Genomic DNA, 9,001 nt, shown 5'->3' with positions numbered 1-9,001 from the left:
GTCCTAATGATTTATCTGCGTTTAGCCCCAATGAGTTTCTCTAGTACTGTGTATACCTTGCAATTACAGTTTTTACAAGTGCCCCACTGTTATTTTAAATTCACCCACCTGTTATCTTAAGGAAATTTGCAGTCTCCAACATGGTTAAAACTTAACAATTGACTTGTCAAATCTGTCCTTCCCCCCCCCCCCCCCCCAGTTAATAATTATCAAGCCTTGGCATCATCAGAGAACATAATAGTGGGTGGTGCTCCAAAGTGTGTTAGAGGAAGTTGGAAAACAGCCATTTCATGAAATTCTTTTCACTCGAAGAGATAGTGGATATATGGAATTTTCACCTCCTAGAAGTTGTTAAATCAACTGAAACTTTCTAAACAGACTTCAGCTGGCAATGATGTAGTGACTTCCATTAGCAAATCCATTAGATGCAGATGACAATTCAGACGTGGTCTGTCTATGTAAACGCAAGTCTGCAGAGACAGGAAATCTTTAGCAACCTAGACCAGAGGTGTATCCAGGGACCCCAGTTATGCATGCTATTTCATTGCCTACATAGAGCAATTCAGCTTCAAACTGACATAGAAAACCCTCCCCAACACTTTCTCTGCTACATTGATGACTGTGATGCTGATTCATGAGCATGTGGAGCGCTCAACTTCCACCATGCTCTTGGATTCCTTTGATCCATTGCTGACATCTCTCTTGATCTTTCTGCCTCCACCTCAGGAGACAGATTATCTCCTGGCATCTTCTACAAACCCGCTGACTCTCACAGTTACCTTGATTGTGATGCTGGTGAGGTAGTAATGGGGGGGGGGGGGGGACAAAGAAATGGTAGATGAACTTGATGGGTATTTTGCATCTGTCTTTGCTGTGGAAGACACTAGGAGTGTGCCAGAGGTCCATCAGTGTCAGGGAGCAGGAGTGAGTGCCATTGTTATTACAAAGGAAAGTGCAAGGCAAACTAAACTGAAAGGTCTTAAGGTGGATGACTCACCTGGACCAGATGGACTACATCTCAGAGTCCTGAAAGAAGTTCCTGATGAGATGACAAATGCATTGGTAATGATCTTTCAAGAATCGCTTGATTCTGGCATGGTCCCAGAGGACTGGAAGATTGCAAGTGTCATTTAACTCTTTAAGAGAGGAAGGCAAAAGAGAAATTATAGGCCAGTTATCCTAACCTCCATGGTTGGGAAAGTGTTATTAAGGATAATGTTTCGGAGTACTTGGAGACTGATGATAAAATAGTCAAAAGTCAATGTCAACATGGTTCCTGTAAAGGGAAATCTTGGGACAAATTGTTAGTTTTTCAAGGAAGTAACAAGCAGAGTGGGCAAAGGAGAGGCTGTGGATGTCATTTATTTTAATTTTCAGAAGGCCTTTAGTAAGGTGTCACACATAAGGCTGCTTAACGAGAAAATCCCATGGTGCTACAGAAGAGATACTGTCATGGATAGAAGAATGGCAGGAGGCAGTGAGTGGAAATAGAAAGGGTCTTTTCTGGTTGGCTGCCAGTGATTAGTGGTGTTCCTCAGGGGTCAGTATTGGGACAGCTAATTTTCATATTGTTTGCCAATGATACAGGTAATGGAATTGATGACCTTATGGCAAAGTGTGCAGATGATCCGAAGATAGGTGGGAAGGGTAGGTAGTGCTGAGGGGAAGGGTAGGTAGTGCTGAGGGGAAGGGTAGGTAGTGCTGAGGGGAAGGGTAGGTAGTGCTGAGGAAGCAATGCGATTGCAGCAAGACTTAAACAAATTGGAAAAATGGGCAAAGAAGTGTCAGATGGAATACAGTATTGGAAAATGTATGATAATGCATTTTGGTATCAGGAACAATAGTGCAGACTATTATCTAAATGGGGAGAAAATTAAAGCATCAGAGGTGCAGAGAGTCCTCGTGCAGGACTCCCAGAAGTTTGATTTACAGGTTGAGTCTGTGATTTTTAAAAAAGGCAAATGCAATGTTGGCATTTATCTCAAGGGGAATAGAATATAAAAGCAAGGAGATAATGCTGAGCCTATATAAGACACCAGTCATTTGAATGGAATTTTTGAATTTATTTAAATCTTACATCCATTCCACAACGTGACAGAGTAAATATCTTTGTGTTCTGACTTTGTTGCAATGTACAAACATGTGAATTTATAAGTCTAATGGCTTATAGAAAGAAGCTTTTCTATAACATGCTGGTCCTAGCTTTAAAGCTGTTGTGCTGTTTGCCAGATGGAAGCAGCTGAAACAGTTTATGGTTGGGGTGACTGGTGTCCTTGATGATCTTCCAGTCCTTCATTATGCACCTGCTGCTGTAACTGTCCTCAGTGGAGGGAAGTTCACATCCACAGATGCGCTGGGCTGTCCGTACCGCTCTCTGCAGTGCCAGGTGATCAAGGTTGGTGTAGTTCCCATACCAGGCAGTGATACAGCCAGTCAGGATGCTCTCAATGCCCTTGTAGAAGGTCTTGAGGATTTGACGGCTCATGCTAAACTTCTTCAGTCGCCTGGGGTGGAGGAGATGCTGTTATACTTTTTTTTGCCACAAAGCCAGTGTGTACAGTCCAGGTGAGATCTTCGATGATGTGTATACCGAGGAACCCTTTCAACTGCAGTCCCATCGATGTTGATCGGGGTGAGCCTGCTTCCAATCTTCTTGTAATCCATGATAAGCTCTTTTGTTTTTTGGATATTAAGGGAGAGTTGGTTATCCTGGCACCACTTTGTCAGGGTGTTAACCTCTGCTCTGTCAGCTGTCTCGTCACCACTAGAAATAAGGCCGATCAGTGTTGTCATCTGCAAATTTGATCAGCACATTCGTGGGTGTAAAGAGAGTAGAGAAGGGGGCTCAGGACACAACCCTGGGGGGCACCTGTGTTGAGGGAGCCCATCTTTCCCACTTGTTGGTGATCTGATAGGAAGTCAAGGATCCTGCTGCACAAGGCGTGGTGCAGGCCGAGGTCACTGAGCATCTGTCAAGTCTGGAGAAAATTATGGTGTTGAATGCTGAACTGAAGTCCAGGAACAGCATTCTAACATCCTTGGAGTATTGTCAACGGTTCTGGGCCCCATATCTCAGAATGAATGTGTTGTCATTGGAGAGAGTCCAGAGGAGGTTCCTGAGGCTGATTCTGGGAATGAAGGGGTTAACATGAGGAGTGTTTGGCAGCTTTAGGGTTGTACTCACTGGAATTTAGAAGAATGCGGGGGGGGATCTTATTGAAACCTACTGAATGCTGAAAGAACTGGATAAGGTGGATGTGGGAGAATGTTACCTATGGTGGCAGTAGCCAGAACAAGAGGGAACAGCCTCAAAATTGAGGAGCGAACTTTTAGAACGGAAGTAAGGAGCAATTTCTTTAGCCAGAGAGTGAATCTGTGGAATGCTCTGCCACAGACTGCGGTGGAGGCCAAGTCCGTGGGTATACATAAGGTAGAAGTTGATCGTTTCCTGATCGGTCAGGGCATCAAAGGATATGATGAGAAGGCAGATGTATAGGATTGGGGTGGGATCTGGGATCAGCCATGGTGGAATGCGGAGCAGACTTGATGGGCTGAATGGCCTAATTCTGCTCCTATGTCTTATAGTTTTATGGTCCTCACTTTGTCACTTGTAAGGATGTAATTCCCTTTCCTCAATCATCTGTCTCCACTGTATCTGATCTCGTGATGGGGTTGTTCACTCCAGGACATCTGAAATGTCCTTTTCATTTCAGAAAGTAGGATTTCTCCCTCACTGATATCAACAGAACTCTCACCTGCATCTCTTCTACTTCCTGCACAACCGCCCTTACCCATTTCCCTCAGGCATAACAGGGATAGGGTTTGTCTTACCTCGTCCTTGCCTACCATCCCACAAGTCTATGTATCCATCAAATTATTCTCTACAACTTCTGCTACCTCCAACAGCATTTCATCATCGGGTATAGCAGGATCATTCTCTCTGCGACTCTCTTGTCCACTCCTCCTTTGCCCCTGATCCCACCCTGGTCGCTTAGCACTGCAACCATGCTAAGTGTTACACATGCCTCTACCACCACCTCCCTCTTTAGCATTCGGAGTCCTAACCAGCCCTTCACATATAAATGCATTGGTGCCATTTGTTGCATCCAGTGATTCTGGTGTGGCGTTCTTCATCACAGAACCTTTGCTCTACCTGCTGTACTAGCCTGGATCTCACAATGATCAGCCATGTTAATTCCATTCCCACATCTACATGTGTGTTGATGGCCTTTTCTGCTGGTGAACTGAGGCAGGATACAGATTAAAAGAACACCACTTCATATTCAATCCTGCTGTGCTCTTACACCATGAACATCAATTTCTCCAGTAACCACTCCCCTTTCTCTCTCTTCTTTTACTTATTCCACTTAACCCTGCACCTTTTCCCTTCCCCAAACTCTTTAATCTGCCCATTCTTTCCACTGAAATCGCTCATCACCTCCTCCCTTTATTCCATGGTCCCCTCAATCTGCAAATTCTTCCCACTGGAACCCCTCACCACCTCCTCCCTTTATTCCATGGTCCCCTCAATCTGCAAATTCTTCCCACTGGAACCCCTCACCACCTCCTCCCTTTATTCCATGGTCCCCTCAATCTGCAAATTCTTCCCACTGGAACCCCTCACCACCTCCTCCCTTTATTCCATGGTCCCCTCAATCTGCAAATTCTTCCCACTGGAACCCCTCACCACCACCTCCCTTTATTCCATGGTCCAACTTCCTCTCCCGTCAGATTCCATCTTCAGTCCTTCGTCACTTCCATCTATCTATCTCTGCCCCAGCTTCTTACATTATTCCCACTTCTCCTGTCCCCAACTATCACCCCCTCACCTGAATCCACCGATCGCCTCCCCTCACCATTTTATACTGACTATATCCCCCCCTCTATTAATTTCCCACCATAAATGCTGCCTGATCCCCGGTTTATATTATGTGTTATTTTGCGATATAAAGGGGAAAAATGTGGATTGTTATTGTTATTTATGTAGGTGACACAGTTCAAAGTAAATTTTTAAGTGCATATATATTTCACTGTATACAACCCTGTGATTCATTTTCTTGTGGGCATACTCAATAAATCCAATAACCATAATACAAACAATAAAAGACTGCACCAACTGGGTGGATGACCAGTGCACAAAAGACAATGTATTGGGAAAATACAAAAAATAAAGAAAAAATGTTAACAATAATAAATAAGCAATAAATATCAAGATGTTTCTGTTGTGGCTCCACTCAGCCAGATTTTCAGTCTCCATCCCATATGCTGATTTGTCAACACCTTTGATTCAGCCAATGACAGGGGTGTCGTCAGCAAACTTGAATATAGCATTAGAGTTGTGCTTAGCCACACAGCCATGAGTATAAGGTGAGCTGAGCAGGGGGCAGAGCACATAGCTTTGTGGTGCATCTGTGCTGATGGAGATTGTGGAGGAAATATTGTTGCCAATCAGAACTGACTGGGGCCTGTAAGAAATGAAATCGAGGATCCAAGTACGTAAGGAGGTGTTGAATCTAGGTCTTGAAGTTTATTGATTAGTCTTGAGGGGGTGCAGAGCTGAAGTCGATAAACAGCATCCTGATGTTTGCATCTTTGCTCTCCAGATGTTCCAGGGTTGAGAGAAGAGCCAATGAGATGGCATCTGCTGTGGACCTGTTATGCCAGTAGGCAAATTGGAGCTGATCCAAGTTGCATCTCAGGCAGCGATTGATCTGTTTCATCTTCAGCCATGTAAAAATGGCATGGCCTAATAATAGGCTTTGCCTTCTTTAGACAATAAATATCTACTCACTCTTTGCTGCTGACACAGGCAGAACATGGTCCCTGCCCTACTTTATGACTGTGTAATCCCCTAACAAGCCGAGTCTGCTGCACTCCTCGTGTTCAGCTTTAAATCAGTACATCATTGTTAAACTGAACTCTTAGTAACTGTTCTTTCATCTAGAGATTTACTCTCTAATCCCATCAAAAGATTCTATAAATCACATTGCTATCTCAGTTTTCTGGTCCAAAAAGCATTCATCAGCTAAAGATACTCAAACAAAAAGACTGAGGTTCCTTTTATTGGAGTTGTGTGTCTTTGCTGGTTCAGAACGGCTGTCACATTTAGTCATATGAGAACTTCTGGTAATTTTCTCCCCCGACCCCTCTCCTTCACCATTCCTGTTTCCCTATCTCCTTACCTGCCCATCGCCTCCCTCTGGTGCTCCTCTCCCTTCCCTTCCATGGTCTCCAGACCATAAGATAGAAACAGAATTAGGCCATTCAGCCCATCAAATATGGGGTATTTGACACAGAAAACATCCTGCTAGAGGGAAAACAGGTGGCATGTAATGGTGGAAGTTTCATTGGAGATGTAGCAGATATTATGTAGCGTAGTGGTTAGCACAGCACTTTATAGCACAGGTGACCTGGGTTCAATTCTTGCCACTACTGTAAGGAGTTTGTACATTCTCCCCTTTTGACCGTGTATGTTTCCTCCTGCAGTCCAAAGATGAACTAGTCGGTAGGTTAATTGGTCATTGTAAATTGTTTCGTGATTAGGTTAGGGCTAATTTGAGGGATTGCTAGGCAGTCTGGCTCAAAGTGCCAGAAAGACCTACTCTGCAAAATAAAATATCTGTAGTATCAACAGTCAATAGATTGTGAATATGTTGTCTATTTCTGGGGATGTGAGAATTTGATTGTGCAGATATTATTTGTATATGAAACTGTAGGATTTTCCTATCATATGGAAGCAGAGATAAAAATTAAAATTTTCTAGAGGAAAAGTAAGATTGGACTAGGAGTTGGACATTATGTCGAAATCATGTAGGAATTGCCAGTTGGTGGTGTAGTGGCATCCACACCAGACTTCGAAGCGAATGGTCCTGGGTTTGAATCCTTACACGCTTTCCATCTGTGCTGGGTTGAGCACTAAGCTAGCAACTCAACCTCATTTAAAAAAAACAGACAAATGATAAAGAAATGGCAAAAGTTGCTGCTTGATGTGGCACAAGGTGTGGAAAGGAACAGCAACAATGTAGGACATCATGTAAACATTAGAATTTTGCCCAAATTAACAACCGGGCCTTGTTTGTTTTTCCTCCCTTTTCCCAGGACGACACATTACAAAGGTGGAATCCCTGAGAGTCAGCCTATGACTGAGGCAAGTGGCCCTCCATGCCAATCCAAGAACTCAACGGATGACAACTGTTCCTGAATCTAGTGATGCGGCTCCTAGCCTCTTGCACTTCCCACCCGATGTAGAACTCATGACTGATATTCCTAATAATGAATATTGACCATTTGATTTCTCATACCAACAAAAAGACTCTTAAACTGTTTAACTCAGCTGCAATGAATTAAACAAACCCTTGCTTAACTGAAAAAAGGAGCTGAACTGCTGCTGGGTGGATGGAGCCGGTGGCCAAAGCTTGATTAACATGTCTGAGCACTCTTCATCCTTTCCTTTCCCTGATAATCTCTGCAAACAAAAGGGCCTACCTACTGAGTGTGAACACAACATTGAGCAGCTGCTGATGTTTATACGTTTTTACTACATGGGAGCTAAACTGATGCAAGACTAGTGGGGTGGGAAAAAGTACATTTTACGCTTAGTGTTGCAACATCCTTTGCCCAGAATTTCTCAGTTTCGTTAACCAACATTAATAATTTATTATTTGTTATTCTAGCTTCAAAAATATATCAGAAGTTAATTTGTAATTAAGGCTACATCCACACTGGACCAAATAATTTTGAAAACGCTGGTTTCACATAAAAATGATAGATATCCACACTATGTGTTTTTGAAAATATCTCTATCCACATTGAAACGGAGATTTTGGCGAATCTCCTCATCCTGCGCATGTGCAGGACATATCCACCGAAAACAAGTGACATGATTGGTGTCGAATCTTGCTGTAAAAGTGAGCGTTTGTGTAGTTACAGACTAGAAAAACTTAAAACGACTGACAGCTGTTGGCTCTCATGCAGGAGAACTTAAAACTAAAAAAAAAACAAATACTGAAGCGTACGGAGGCAACCGACAGGGAGTTCACGGACAGATTGACCCGGCTGACGACGAACATTGAAAAACTGACCAACTCTGTTGCATTAGTAAATCACCTTGTTAAATGTGTAAAACATGTCTGTATCAGTGCTATGTTGTATTTCCATAAATAGGTAAACCACCTTCATACGAGCAAGGACAGAAAACAGGGCAAAGTGAGTATACTTATTTATTCAGTAAGTTATGGGTCAAAGTATTTGGTGAGTACATTTCTAACTCTTCTGGCTTCAGTCTCGTTGCCGTCTGTTCTGAAATTGTTAGGTTGTGTTCAAGAAAACAATGAAATAGTGCGCTGCCGTCTGATAGCGTTTTCAAAAGTCTCCGGTTACCCCGTCCACACTGATCTGCCGGAGCAGCGTTTTCAAAAATACCCACCCTGGAAAGCGTTTCTGAAAAGCTCTGGTTTCGGGGGACGAAAATGCCATTTTAGTGTGGACGGAGGGTAAAAACGAAGAGAAAACGCTTCGGTTATGGATTTATTCAGTGTAGTGTGCATATAGCCTAAGGGGTTGCTAAAATGTTCAACCACCTTTGTTAATCTGAGGGAGACACTGGCATCCTTGCAGCTCTTATTTAAATCAGGCAGATTCTTAGGATTCACTTAGGTCTAGTTGGTTAACTTGCACAGAATAGCTGAATGAACTTCGGTTGTGTTACCTCAAGCCTCTAAAGTGAAGGAGTGACCTCACTAACAAGCTTTAAAGATGTTTAAAGATGTTTTAAACCAATAGAGTAGAGAAAGACAAACTGTTTCTCTGTACATGGAAATTAAGATTCCAAATCTCAGTCACCTTCAGTACATCAGGCTATTGTTTACTGACCACAGTTCTGCCTTCACTACTTATTATTAAAGAAAACTCATCACCAAACTCAGGACCCACGGAGTCAAGCCCCCCTCTGCAACTGAATTGTTGAGTTCATGACCTCTAGTCCACAATCAGAAAGGATAGG

The sequence above is a fragment of the Hemitrygon akajei genome, chromosome 1 (assembly GCF_048418815.1).
Source record: "Hemitrygon akajei chromosome 1, sHemAka1.3, whole genome shotgun sequence".
Lineage (NCBI taxonomy): Eukaryota > Metazoa > Chordata > Chondrichthyes > Myliobatiformes > Dasyatidae > Hemitrygon > Hemitrygon akajei.
Note: the sequence above shows the minus strand (reverse complement) of the source record.